General features: G+C 45.2%; 1 non-coding gene across 1 annotated transcript; it reads left to right on the top strand.

Annotated features, from left to right (window-relative positions):
* The first annotated feature begins 784 nt into the window (after nucleotides 1–784).
* On the top strand, nucleotides 785–891 carry LOC132002323 (U6 spliceosomal RNA). Its single transcript, XR_009399821.1, has one exon. It is a non-coding gene; the product is annotated as a U6 spliceosomal RNA (small nuclear RNA).
* The last annotated feature ends 11,458 nt before the right edge of the window (nucleotides 892–12,349 follow it).

The raw sequence follows: 12,349 nt of genomic DNA, 5'->3' as shown, positions 1-12,349 counted from the left end.
AGGAGCCACCACTGGAGAGAATCCGCCCCAGCTCTGGCAGATGATGGACAGCTGCATATCTGTCATCTCTGGCCAGGATCACAGGGGCAGGACCCTCGCTTCCCCGGGGCCAGGACCCATGATTTATTCCTTCCTTCCGCAGAAACTCACTGAACCCCTGCAGGATACCAGGCACTATTCTGCACACTGCAGTGAAAAAGCAGACAAATGGGGACGCCCCAACCCTTCCAGTGAGCCTGAGCTATACCATGCACTACATCTGGAGCAGAGGGAAGGGGGTTGTCCCGCAGGATATGGTCAAAGAGAATCTGAAACCCCTACTTCCTCTGTTATTCCTGGCTCCGCAGGACAGATTTACGGCCGTCACTCACACAGAAGGGCACACATCTGTGTCATTAATAGAGATCTTTCTATAAAGAACAATGAGACTTCCTCCCCTGGATCCTAGTTTGTTTGGTTCAACAGAGCAAACCATGGGATGCCCATTGTCTGCCTGGAACAGGAGCCACAGAGATGAAGTTTATTAGAAAAGTACTGCCCCTGCCCTCTGTAGAGTAAGACTGGCGCATCCGTGTGATGTCCAATGCAGAAACTGCTGCTGGGGACCTGAGTCCTCCACAGATTCATGTGGAGGGGGAGACTGGTTTTGCCACCAGGGCAAAGTGGTGGTGATGCTGAGCAGGTAATGCAAAACTGACCTGAGCCAGCTCTGCAGACCTCCCGTCACCGAGGGCTGATTTTCCATGAGGGAGAGCCTTTAAGATTTTGCCTCTTGAGATGCTCGGTGCTCTCCTCGGCTGCACACATACCGAAGCTAGAAGCATACAGAGGAGATCAGCACGGCCCCTGGGCAAGGATGACATGCATGTTCATGAAGCATCTCCTCTTTTTGTGACTAGGTTGAACACAGAGGATATTTAAGGTAATGTAATTCTCTTTACGAAACCACAATATTGGATACGTGTCATGACACATTTGTCTGAACCCATATGATATATACCACCAGCAGTGGACCAAAACGTCAGCTCTGGACCTGGGATGACAATGATGCGTTGGTGGAGCTCTGCCTATTGTAAGAAAGGTACCACCGTGGTGGGGGGTACTGATGTGGGAGGAAGCTATGCAGGGGGTGGAGGGGGGCTGAGGGATGGGGGGGGATCTAGGGTACTTGGGAAATTTCTGCATCTTCTGTTCAATTTTGCTGTGAACCTGAAACTGCTTTCATAAAAAATAAAGTCTTAGAACACCTGGGTGGTTCAGTCAGTTAAGTGGCTGCCTTCAGCTCAGGTCATGATCCTGGGGTCCTGGGATCAAGCCCTGTGTTGGGCTCCCTGCTCAACAGAAAGTCTGCTTTTCCTTCTCCCTCTGCTATTCCCTGTGCTTGTGCTCTCTGTCAAATAAATAGATAAAAGTCTTTAAAAAAATAATAAAGTCTGAATTTTTAAAAAATGACTAAATAGAAGGAAGAAGTTCAGGCAAGAAAGCAGCTGAGTAAATCCTGGACCAGCCAGACACACATGAGACAGAGGCCTGAGCTGTTCTGCTGGGGCCTGAGGAAGTTCCAACAGTCCCGAGGGGCTGGGTAGGCCTCAGAGTCCTTCTCTTCCCATCTGGAGAGGGCAAGGAGTGGACACTGGTGTATCCGAGTCCAATTTCCTCCTTTTATTAATGCCTGGCAAAAAAAAAAAAAAAAAAACAACCACCTAAGTAATTTAACTAGTCCAGTAGTACAATTTATTAATTAGAAAGAAAAAATACATCTGAACAAGATTTCTTACACTGCAAATCTTTTTTTTTTTTTTTTTTAATGTGTTCCTCTGATTTTTTTTAGTGTGTTCCTCTAACAAGGAAAAACAAAGACTCCATTCCTTATTTAAGATTCTTGTCTCTCCTGGTATTATGCTCTCCTGGGACAATACTGTTGTTATCTTAAAAGTTTCTGTTTCATAAGAGAGTAATTCGGGCACCTGGGTGGTGCAGTTGGTTAAGTGTCTGTCTTTGGCTCAGGTCATGATCCCAGGGTCCTGGGAACAAGCCCTGCATTGGGCTCCCTGGGGAGTCTGCTTCTCTCTTTCCCTTTGCCCCTCCCACCTGTTCAAGCTCGCTCTCTCGCGCTTTCTCTCTCTCCCACCCTCTCTCTCTCAAATGAATTAATTTAAAAGAAGAAGAAGAAGAAGAAGAGCAAGAATAAATTATCTCCGAACTTGGACATCCTGGGTGTAGAATCTCTGCTTCCCTGTGTATCTGTTTGCCTTGAGTGAGAAGTTAAATTTTTTTTAAATTTTATTTATTTATTTGACAGAGAGAGATCACAAGTAGGCAGAGAGGCAGGCAGAGAGGGAGGGAAGCAGGCTCCCTGCTAAGCAGAGAGCCCGATGTGGGGCTCAATCCCAGGACTCTGGGATCATGACCTGAGCCAAAGGCAGAGGCTTAACCCACTGAGCCACCCAGGAGCCACGAGAAGTTAAATTTTTAAGCATAATCAAGGCTTTAGCTAGCCATGTCCCTTTACTCAGACACAGGACATTGGGTGTCATGTAGAAATTTGTACTGTGCCCTCAAACCCTTTGTGTTTTCCAGAAAGGATAAGGGCCATTGGAGGCCTGCTGGCAGGGTGGGGCTTCCCTATCCCCACCCTCATCCAGACTTGCAGTCTGGAGCTCAGCTAGACTGCCCATGAAGCACCTCTCTTCTCTTGTGACCCCGGGCAGACCTGCTCACCCATCCCACCTGTGGCTTGCTGCTGCCTCATTCTCGGTGAAATTGTCTAGAGACAAAGTTCATCTGCTCAGCCCCGTTTCTACTTTGCATCTTAACCATGACGCGCAACTAAGGGATTTTGTTCCTTTCAGCACCTGGAGACATCACTGAAGTTTTTGGGCTTTGTCTCTAAGCTCAACACAGTGTCACTGCTGTCATTGGCTAGAGCACCAAGTCCACATCATACATTCATCCAGCAACTGTTTTGGAATTAACCTGAAAGCTGGGTGGATTTTCAGTTTATTTGCTTCTCTGGCTTGCTGATGGAAGCTGCTGGAGTAGTTTAACAGGTATGGGCAGGCAGGAACAGCTTCAGAGCTTGCCTTCCTCCTCAGTGTTAATTAGAAAATTTTATATCAAGGTTAATGCCTTGGGACGCAATGAAGTTAACTGTTGAAGGAAGCAGAATTCACACTTGGGCAGAATAGATCACACACACACACACACACACACTAATAATAATAATAATGAGGAGGATGATAAATAAATAAATAAACAGGACATCCAAAACTTCCTGCTGCTCACCAGGGGATGCAAATAAGGAGAAATTTTATTTAAAGCCATAAAATTTTTTCCTTTTTCTATTTTTGAGTAAAAGGACTCTTCCTAGTTTTCAAAGTCTGAGTCATATTTTTAATACACAAAAATTCAAATTGGCCAGGTGAGATAGAAAAGATAAAATAGTTCCCCACGGAGAACCAAGGACTCTTTTCTCAGGGACCTGTAGCACTTTTTGCTCTTCCTGGGTCACCGACCCAGCGCAGTGTCTCCTACCTTAGAGTCTTCACCTCCCTGGGCCCCCTTGAGGGCAGGGGGAACATCATGACCTTCCTAGTACCCTGAGCTGGGGCACAGTGAGTGCTCAGGCTGGGATGCCAGCAGGCTGGGTCATGATCAAGTGTACACGCTCTAGAACCCAACAACCGGATTTGAGCTCCCAGCTCTGCCCCATCCCAGTGTGTGATCCTAAACAAATTACTTTAGCCTGGCTACACCTCCCTTTTCTCCAGGGGGAACTTACAGTACCTGTGATCCAGGATTTTCATCAGAAGAAAATCAAGATCATCCTACTACATGGTGATTGTGACTAAATCATGATGATCTAGACAGAAAAGTTCATGGTAGTAAAACCATGGTAGTAAACCATCCATGGTAGTAAAACAATTTCTTATTTACAAGTGTTTGGGCAAAAGGAAACCTACTGGTTTGGATGGCCCTTCAGGAAGATGGGAGTGTTCAAAGGTGGGTACTGGGGAGAAACCACCGACTTGTCCAGGGTCATCAAGAAGGCTTGAACATTCAGGTCTCAGGAGCTCTCAGTTGAGGGGAGAATCCAGTGAGTCTGCCCGGAAGAGTCTTACAGACAAGTAGGAGAATCTCAGAAAATTGTTCTGAGTCTCACTCTCAAGTTCTCTTCCCCAGAAAGCCCTTCTCAGAAGGCACCTCCCCGCTGACCTTGGAAGAAATGGACATGAAAAAGCAGGGGCAGAGCTTGTCATGTAATCAGCCACCAAGCCTTCCTCCAGGATGTCACCTATCGAGTCCCCTATGGGTAATGTGCCCTATAGGTGTACCTGGGTAATTTTTTTTGCTCCAAGAGTTGTGCATCCATTATGTACCAACTGCATGTCGAAGACTGTGCTAACCATACTACCACATATGCTGGTGCTATGCAAGACCTGCAAGAAAATGGTCCTTAATATCTGAAGATTGCCAGTGACAAAGAAATGGTGGGTCTGAATTTGGTCTCAAACTCCCACAACCAGTTTGGCTGCTTTGAACCAAATCAGTTTATAGGAGGTATGTTCACAAAAACTATAAACAGTTATCCTTAGAAGAAGATAAATGCCCATTTAAAGCTCTTTTAAAAATCAAAAATAGTAACTGTTTGATAGAACAAGCATAGAGCTGCCATGAACATAAGCTCTGGTCCACATGTCTGTGTCTAAGATAGCAAAGCAAAGATTATGAGATCTGGACCACCGATCTATTGTGCCCCTTTTACAGATAGGAAAATGAAAAGCCTGAGAAATCCCATGGCTTGTGCGCATGCGGGGGCACACACACACACACACACACACACACTCACCATATAAATGTCTCCTTCTTAGTGGAAGGTGTAGGTGCCTCTTTTCCACGACCATTTTCGATTTTAAGACTTGGTTACTTTACATGATCTCAAAACCCAGTACACTTTGCTCTTGGATTAACTGAACTATTTGAACTCAGGGCTTAACTTGTTCTTAATCTTCTCTTTGAAATGCTGACTTAAAGAATTAGTGCCTTGCCCAACAGGTCACTGGCCCAGAAAGAAGCAGGGAGCCCGCATGCACCCTTCTTTAGTGCCACAAGGTTCCTGGTCAGAGATCCGTGACTAGATTTTCTTGGACCCCATGTCAAATCCCGCATACCAAAGCAGAGGCGGAGATAAGTGGAGGCTATCGGGAGAGGCACCAGATACTATCAGGAGAGAGCATGGTGGCCCCAGACAAGGCTAGACTGTAGGAAGCAGCTCTCTGGGGTAAGTCAGCATGGGTGGAACTCTTGGCAGGAGACCCACAGAAATGGTGTTCCCCACTCCTGGTGTTCTTGGTGCCCATCACTGCGTGATGGCATGGTAACCATCCCTACCCCTCAGGGCTAAGCAGCAACTGTGAATCAGAGTCTGCAAGGACTGCCTGGTAGCATTAGAGTCATGTAAGCCATTCATAACCTGACATTTCTGCCCCACGTAGAAAGAGGCCAGGTGACTTCCTTGGGTTTGAGACAAGGGGTTCACATACCTTGAAGTACCTCTTGGAGGGTTCTGCAGTGGCTCCAGGGAACCTGGGGTCTGTGTCACATGGTCAGATCCAGACCCCTCCCTATTACAAAACAGAGTTCTCTCTATCTTCCCGCATGAGTCCCTAACATCACACACTCTGTCTCACTCAAATCTGCAGCCCCCATGGCGTTTCTATCTCGTGGATGCCCTTAATGATCATTGGAACCTGACTGCCAACTGATACAATGTGTCCAATGAAAGGGAGAAGAGTCGTTGGTGGTTTTCTCCTGGGATCAGCTTCCGGTTTTCTCCTGGGACCAGCTTCCGGGATAGGTTCTCAGATAACATCAACATTTTTCCAAGATGCTTTAAAGGTGACGTGGAAATGACCACATAGGAAAGGCACAAAGACAGTAGCTGTTCAGCTAAGAAAGGGCCTGATTACCCCAGCACTGATGCCACCTGACCTGCTTCAGGCTCACAGGTTAGCATGAGGCAACCTGCAGTCGGGTTGGGGAAGTGAGGGACCACAGAGAAGTCAGGTCCATGGTGGGGATGACCGTCCTCCCCTGTGGGAGGGAGCTCAACTGCCTGAGCATCCCTTCTGGGCTCCCAGGGTTCATCGGACACACAGACTGGCAGAAATATAAATGACTCTGTGATAAGTTTCATCTCAAGCCTGGACACACGTATTCCGATGACAAATAGGATGTCATAGAATTCACACATGAGGAAAGGCATGTGGAAGGTAAATAGATCAGTGGAAGTGATTCTAGGTTAAACTAGCTCATCAGCTCAATTATGGCATAAGCAAGAAGTGAGTCAGAAGGGCTCTCCTAAATGCAACTCGTTTATTCATTATAATCATGTCCCCTATTTCTTAATGAGTAACAGAAATAGGGAAGAGCATTTGTTTCACGTTGTCAGGGGAAAATAAGGCATCTTTAGGCTAGGGTCTCCTTTCTTTTCTGCTCTGGAGACAAAAGAATTTGGTTGTCAAAAAACATTAAGGACTAAATGAGTTGGAAACAAAGCAAAAGAAAGAACCCTTCATTCTCAACTAAGGGCTGGCTTTGGCTTGGCTTTCTATTGGAAATTCCCCTTATTTCAAAGCCAGGAATCCCAGAGAGGACCAGCTTCCCAAGGCTGAAAACAGAAAAGGGGGAAAAAGAAAAAGGGGCTAGAATCCATGCAGTGGGAATTGTGCACACCTTAATGCTCTCACTGTGAAAGGTGGCATGGTCTTATATTGGCTGTGGACGTGCACCCTGAAGCTAACTGCCTGTGTTCAAATCCCAGTTCTGCCACCTCCCCGCTGTGTAACGCTGGGTGAGTGAATTAACCTCTCTGGGCTCTGGGTTAAATCTTGACCTGTGCTACCTCTCACAGGATTGCTGTGAGGATTAAATCAGCTAATTCCTAGAGGATGCTAGACTAGTATTTTCAGGTTGTTTTTACTGGTCACAAATAACAGAAATAGCTCCTGAAAGCTGCTGAAGGCTTCTTAATGATCATTTGCTTTTCTACTGGGAGCATGACATCAGCTAAGAATAAATAAAAGGCTCAACGTAGAGAGAACATGTTCTGGATGCTCAGAAAATGGCAATGTGTTAGGGCTATGCATAGTTTGCTGTTTCCTCATTTGGCAACTATCTGATGGTAGCGTCTAGGGGTTAGAGGTACTGGCCTTCAGTGAAGGACCAAGGCAGACGCATTCCCGCCCGCATGATGCTTAGACCAAAGCAGAAGACCATGACCCCACGATTAACTTCATTATAGGGCAATGACTGTGGTAGGAGGATGAGGATTCTGGCCACTGACCAGGCGAAAGGCTGGACTCCCCAGGTACCCAGCACAAGTCAAGTGTACAGTAGGTGCTCCATAAGCATTCCTGGGATTGATGGACACGGCACATACCGTGCTTTGTTGTTTGTTTCACGTTGTCCTTCATCTCATAATCTTCAGAGCAAGAATATATCTCCTTTATTTTTGTGTCCCCGGCACCTAACTTCATGCCCCACATGTTGGGGGTGGGAGGGAGGAGACAGCAACAAAGGTTTGTTGAATTGATCTAAATGACTGAGAAACCCTGATGCGTGTCTCCCCTACTCAGCTGTGCAGATCTTTCTAGTTTCTCCCCCAAAGAAGTGAAAAACTTGACAAGATCAGTAGCCAAGTTAATTTTAGGAGTTAGGTGTTTTAGCACCCATTAAAATTCCATATATAACTGGCTTTCTGCTCTTCTAGGCTGTAATGACCTCTTCTTTCTTATGAAAACTCTGCTCCTTTAGTGTTAGGGTCCATCTGTCTTCCCCATCTCTCTGGACTTTCCTTTACTTTTTTTCCATGTCATCTTCCTTCTCCAGTCTCAGTCCTAGGCTCACTGGTAGCTACTGTTTTCATCCGACTGCTGACTTTCTCAGTCTGCTCCTTCCAGGAGCAGACCCACTCCCCGGCCCCAGGAGCAGACACATGGCCAGACCTGGTATTCCTCTGGCAATGGTGATTGGCCAAAGGGTGGGCAAGTGCCCTCAAAGTCCTTCCCTGGCACGATGGCCGGACCCTGATGTGATGGAGCAGAGAAAATGTCACTCTGTGCTATTGGCCATAACCAGGCCCTACCATGTGGGAGTCCGTGTGCAGACACAAATGGAGACCAGCTGCACTGAGACATGGGAGAAAGAGCAGGCAAGGGCAGGAGAGAGACCCAGGCTCAGAAGCCCTGGTTCCTGCAGTCTTTCCACTAGACTATGAGCTTCCCAGTCCCATGAACTTATACACGCCCCTTTGGTTGGAGCTATGGGATTTGCTGTTACTATAGAACCTCCTTTGGAGACCTTATTTACTTTTACATCTTTCACCAAACCTAGGCAAATGTCTCCCAGTTTCTAACACTAGCCTCAATCTCTTCCCAAGCCTTGGTGCCCCGTTTCCAACTCTTCGTGCTGGGCAGCTTTCTTAGGGGTCCACTACCCCCTCACCCTCAACACATGTAAAATTGACAGTTTCTGAGCTGCCAACCCTCTCTTCCAGGCTCTATCTTGACCTGTGCTGCCACCTTTCTCTGTCCCAAGACCTTACCACGCTGTCTCCTTTTTGCCCTCCAGCCACAATCTGTCACTGAGTCCCACAGCTTCTTCCTTCAGACTGTCTGTCCTTTCTATTCCTCAGCTGCCATGCAAGTTAGGGGTCTAGCTTCCTCCTGCACCCCCTGACTCAATGCTTCTGACAAACCAGAAGAGTGAGTTTCTTAAGGTACAGTCAGCTGCATCAAGTCCAGACTTGATGAAGCCTGCAGAGATGTCCATGAGCCAACGTTCCAGCTTCCAACAACACCTGTCACCTGCAGGATGCCTAAACCCATTATGTGAGGACAGGCCTCCTCTGCTCTTGGCTCATCCTTTCTCCCCTCAGCCCCTCCCCTATGGTCCAGCTCAGACAGTGCTTTCCTCCAGGGAACCTTCTCTCATCACCCCAGTGAAATGTGAATTCTCTCTTTGGAGGTCCCAAATCCCTTCTCTATCTTTAAACAAAGCTTTATGGGTGCGGAGAACACACCACATGCTAGGCACTGTGCCAGGACCTGGGGATATTAGTAAAGATAAAGCATCCTCTGGCACAGAGCTCTCCATCTACTAGTGAGAGACATGGCAACATATCCTACCTCACTTATCGCGCCTTCTCCTGTGGAAGCTTACACTTGGGCCTCAGTTCTCTGACGAGCTTGCAAGATATTTTTGCAAAAGGACACCTAAGACAGTTTCTGGTACATTGCCCTGTACAGGGTAATCCCTCAGTAAGTATTTATTAGCCTGCAGAAGGCAAGATTTTGGTTGACAAATCCATAAAGAAGATGTAAGACAAATACTATTCTTAAAATCAAGGGCCAGGGGACTCGCCTGGATGGCCCAGTCCATTAAGTATCTGCCTTTGGCTCCAGTCATGATCCCAGGGTCCTGGGATTGAGTCCCACATTGGGCTCCTTGCTCAGCGGGGAACCTGCTTCTCTTTCTGCCTGCTGCTCCCCCTGCTTGTGCTCTCCCTCTCTCTCTGACAAATGAATAAGACCTTAAAAAAAAAAAAAAAAAATCAAGGGCCAGACTTGAGATCCATTCAGTTTGGTCATTTTAACAGCTGTCTTTAAGGTTTACCAAATTCTGAAAACCCAGTCCCTGTCACGGTGCCACAAGCCCTGTCTAGAGCATATATCCTGTCCAGCTCCTCATGACAGGGAATAGGAGGCATTTCATGGCTGGTCCATAGCTGATTTAGACCCGTGAGTTGCTGCCATATAAAAACCAGAGGTAGTGGTTTAGGGTGGCAGTCACCACTTCACCACTAGCCAAACATTATACACATGCCTCCAGTGGGGACACAACTTTCCTTATTCAGCAGTGACTTCCCAGCCAGCAAGCTCTGTTTGAAGGAGGCATTGGTGTCACAGGATGGAGAATCCGCCATGAACAGCTGCAAATGGCTGGATGGTTTACGGGCTAAGATGTTAGAGCATCTGTGAACCATGCTGGTTTATAAAATGTCAACAACTGAATAAAAAGAATAAAGCCTCCAGGTGCAAATACTCTTAAACTGTTTATTTCCCTTTTCTTCTTTTTTTTTTTTTCTCTTCATCTAGGGTACAACCCACTGCCACCACCAACCTAGCTATTGTTTGCCTTTTTCTAGAGTTGGCTTTCTATACTGGGATTCACTTTTTTCCCCATGTGCTAAACTTTGAAAATTCACTTGTACTTTCAAATGGATAACGCACATGTATTTCAAGCCTAATTTTCTGAGTTGAAGATTTCTGTCTGACCATTACATTACATGCCTAACCTTGTTTTGGGGGTTTTTGGCATGCTACAAAATTTTTAAATAAGTAATATCATTTTATAACCAATCCAAAATGCTGACAGGAAATCATTCAAACAATTAAAATCAGGACAGTAAGTAGGAGTGCTGATATATTCAATAGGAAAGGGACTCTTTGTTTTATTCTGTATGCCCAAAGTCTAAAGAGAACTCAACATCAGGTAAATAATCAAGTATTTACTGAATGAATGGGTTTCTGTTCATCAAGTTAAGGAGCTACAGAAATTAGGAGTTAAAGGATGCTTACATAAAATTATACCATATTGAAACTTTAAAATTATATGTTATATTCATGAGATCATACATTATATGTTTTCATTTGAATGACTTTTTGTTACTAAAACAATATCCACAACTTACATTTATGATTTACCTATTTTGTCAAAATTGTATATACAGAGTAAGAATAATATTTACTGCCCACCAAAATGGAAGTTGACAGACTGTTTGAAAAGCCTTAGGTTTATAAAGATACTTTTGTGCTTAAAATATTAATCCTATCTAAGGCTTGAACTGGAAGCTTTTTCTCTAAAATTTTGCTTTTTAAAATACATGCTTTGTGATAACTTACTTGGTAAAGCTTCCTGCAAACTATTTTAGACAGCTAATAAAAGTATTTTCAAATAATGAAGATAGATAGTAGATCTCATTGTACAGGCTCTCCACTATTTAATTTCCATCCGAATGTTAACTGTTGGACTAGCACATAATTATTTTCATAAAATGCACACTCATGACTGCCAATTTTTCCATGACTAACTATACCCTGCCAGATGTTTTTTTAAGTTTTGCTAAGTCATATTTTCTTTTTCCAGAACTCTGTGTTCCCCACTCCTTAAGTCCCTCTGGCCTTTTGTCATAGTTTGCCTTTTACCTGGATTTGGGGTAAAATGGATTCACTGCTCTTTTTACCACTTTTACATGAACATAATAGTTCTATGTAAATTACTCTCAAGTTCACAGACCCCAAAGCTTAACCTATCCCCTTCCGGGGGAGATATACCTTTTGTACAATTTACTCTAAAAAGTCAGGAAGCCTTGCCATGCAACAACAGCCTCATCATATGACTGAAAATCTTCTGAATCATCCTAGAACCGAGGCTATTAGAAAAATGCTCACCAGTTCCCAAACTTCCACATTTGTTTTCCTGCTATCCAGCTACCTCTCCTCGTGCTCACATTTTCTGGCAGTAGCAAGAATCATTATTTACTATTTAGCCCGCTGGAGCTTGCTGTCAAGTAATACTACGCAACCCATGACGGATTTTCATTTTCTTACCCATCTGAGCATTATGGAACACTCGCTGCCCAGCACTAGACAGAAAAATTTCAATGAAAAAAAAATTTTTGCCTCTTGAATGCCAATGAAAATATTTGGCTGCATGCACAGTTCTCAGAAAAATGTTCATTGATTCAAATGTATTAAAATAAAAGCCTACCATGTGCTGGTAATTGTGCAAAGGGTTGAGACACGTAAAGGAAAAAAATCCAGTCCCTAGTGCCCCAAGGAGCTCTAGGGCGGAGGAAAGACGACAAACACGCAGTTGAAATCAAGTGAAGAACTCGATAAAACCAAGTCAGTGCAGTTAGTGGGGGCTACCGAGGAAGCACTGCAAAGCTGCCCAGTCATTTCTAGACTCCTCATCAAGCACAGTGCATCACTGTTTATGCAAAAGGAACACGACCTCTCCTACATGGATCCGTACATGCATGCGTCAAGGAACGGTGTGTTCCCCAAACTGCCAGCGTTTTCTACACCGACTGTAGAGCACTGTTGAATGTCTATGGACGAGTAAATTAATCAAGTAAGCTTGGGTTTATGACCCAATCTTACTTCCATGTATTCGGAGTAGAAGAAAGCATGGTTGTGGAAAAAAAAAAGTCTGTGAGGCCAGCAGACCAGATCTGCTCTGTGAGGCTGGGGTCATAGGCTTCTCATCCTTAGAAGGATGTCTG

This window comes from Mustela nigripes, chromosome 14 (assembly GCF_022355385.1).
Source record: "Mustela nigripes isolate SB6536 chromosome 14, MUSNIG.SB6536, whole genome shotgun sequence".
NCBI classification, from domain to species: Eukaryota; Metazoa; Chordata; class Mammalia; order Carnivora; family Mustelidae; genus Mustela; species Mustela nigripes.
This window is presented reverse-complemented; position numbering and strand designations above follow the sequence as displayed.